Below are 2,792 nucleotides of genomic sequence, written 5' to 3' on the forward strand. Positions count from 1 at the left end.
TTATCACAGAGGGAATGAGAATATGACATATGGCTGTGTCGGAATGCAAGTGATATACGCTGGATTGGACTGTTTACTGGGAGGAAGAGGCTGATGTGGAGACGATGTGATCAAAAACAGCTCTTACTGTCAAAGTAACAAAACAGCGCATTATTATGGAAAATTTCAGAGAATGCTTTCAATTAATCGACCTCTCGCTTAAAGCTCCAACACGCTTCAGCTGAGCCAATCTGCAGTGAGGGTTAATGCTGCTGTTGTGTCTTAATTATCTAATAAACGGAGACAAATATGCCCTTCCATCCCGCCTTTGACCAGGAACACTCCCAGCTTTGGAATTTCATGTGCCTCTGTGCCATCATAGAAGAACCACGTCCTCACTTTCAAACCAATCATTCCATTTCGATACCGTGGTTGTGACATCATTTCTCATGTCGCAGCTTTTACAACATGGACCATAGATTATTGGAACATCAGGCTCAGGAAAAGGACAATTGGTAGCAGTGAGGAAAAGAAAATTTATTTGAAAGTACCTCTTCCTGTGGAATTCTACATCATGTATTTCACTTGCTCATTTGGCTCTAGCTAGTCTATTGTGTGCAGTTCAGCAATTCGTATGATACCCACGGATATGATAGCACTGGAAATGATGCAGGACAGATTTACCAAAATATTGCCTGAGTAGAAGAGTTTCAATGATGAAGATAAATTGGATAGTCTGGAGGCGTTTTTCTTGTAGCAGAAGAAATTGAGAGGAGACATGATTGAGATGTACAAAATAATCAAGAATATGGATGGTGTAGACTGAAATAAACGTTACTCTTTGATGGTGAGATCGATCACGGGGGAAAGGCAGGGTGGCATACACTGAAGGAGAGAAGTGGAAAGATTTGAGTGAATGCGCAGACAAATGTTTAGAAACAGCGGTTGATTGAAATCTGGAACTCAGTGCATGCAAAGGTTGGAGAGTCAGAAATCCTCATAACTTTCAGAAGTATTCAGATGTGAATTTTGTGATGCCAAGATAGACGAGGCTCCAGGCCAAGTGATTTTAAAAAGTGTTAGGATAGTTTAGCGAATGTTAATTTCCAGTAATACCAAATAGTCTTCTTTTTGCATAACATTCCTGGATAATACCACCGCCTGTCGCTGCGTGAGCACCGGTTCAATTCGCTTCCAGGACGTATGCTTGCATATTGGGAGGGCTCAGTGGGTGGAACTGTGCCTTTCTGCACCAGAAACCCGCATTCGATTCCAGACTTGTGTGACTGACTGCGTGGAATTTGAACACTCCTCTCTCTCTCCCGTGTGAGTTTCCTCTGGCTGCTCCGATACCTTCCCACAATGCAAAGGTGTGCAATTCAGGTCAATGGCAAACAAAATCTAAATGGACTGTAAGTGTTGTAAATCAGAGACAAAAGTCAGAATTGCAGCTCAGGGGAAACAGAATGACCATTTCGGGTCAACAGACCCTTCCTCGGAACTGTTTTAAATTCGCAATGTTAAATCAGATTCCTCTCTACTGATGCTGCCTGACTCGCTGAGCTTTTGGAACAATTTCTGTTTTAGTTGGTGGATCATAAATGCGGATTTAGAAAGATACAGTGGGCAGTGTGAATCTCTTCCACGGCATAGTGCAGACTCAACTGACCAAATGGATTCTGTCTGCACTGTGTCTAATTCCATTAACTTTGGATCTATAAGTCTTTGTCGTATTTTTAGTCTTTGTTTTTCACATCTCTCCTGTCATGTGAAGTGCAGAGCAGGACATTCGACGTTTCGGGCATAAGCCACCACCAAACCGTAACCATCTGACGCCTGGAAGATGAACGCCTCATATTCTGCCTTGCAACCCTGCAACCACACGGGATAAATGTGGATTTCAACGGCTTCCTCATTTCCCCTCCCCCTACATTATTACAGTCTGAAGCATCAAACTCAACACCACCCTTCGGACCCATACATCTCTCCCCCTCTGACATATCACCTCCTCCCCTGCCTCGATCCACCATTCGCTTTCCCAGCTACCTTTCAACCGACTCCAAAAACCTCCCATTTATCTCCCAGCCCCCACCCACAAGACTCATTCCTGATGAAAGACTTATGCCAGAAATGTCGATTCTCCCGCTCCTCGGATGCTGCCTGACCTGCTGTTCTTTTCCAGCACGACACTCTCGCCATGGCCAAAATAGAAGAGCTCAGCTCAGGCTCTTTATCTGAGAGCGGAGAAGGCTGAGTGAGGAAGTGTTTAAGGTGCACATTAAGGGGATCGGTATGTGCCATCGGAATAAACTTCTTATGGGAAGAGTTAACAACTAGTGATCTCCGTCAAACGCAAGTGAGACGATGTTCAGAGGAGATATAGGAAGAACGTTCACTCTGAGTGTGTTGTTTATTTGGAATTCACTGTTTGAATGTGTGGTAAAGCTATGTGTCAGGAGTATTTAGCCGAATACTTGAGAAGCTAGAGCACACATAGATAAGGACCAGGTATGGGAAAGTGGGGTGAAGTTAAACAGATGTCCGATGAAAGAACAGAACACTGTACAGAAAATACAGAGCATGAAAGCATGGGAAGGGTAAAGACATGGAAACTACTGGCGATCTGTTACAAGGGGGTCTGCAGAATGCTACATTCGTCAAAAGGTCCCTGGGCAGGATGGGGCCAGTGTGTCAGGAGAGCATAAGAATAGTAGAATGCTCATACACCAATTAGCAGAGTCAGACTGGGCTGAAAGGTGACAATGGCAGACGGAGATAAAACCAATTAGTAAAGTCACCCTTGCCTACTCAAT

The sequence above is a fragment of the Chiloscyllium plagiosum genome, unplaced genomic scaffold (genome assembly GCF_037043375.1).
Source record: "Chiloscyllium plagiosum isolate Xiang-an unplaced genomic scaffold, Cpla_swu_hap1 HiC_scaffold_42, whole genome shotgun sequence".
Lineage (NCBI taxonomy): Eukaryota > Metazoa > Chordata > Chondrichthyes > Orectolobiformes > Hemiscylliidae > Chiloscyllium > Chiloscyllium plagiosum.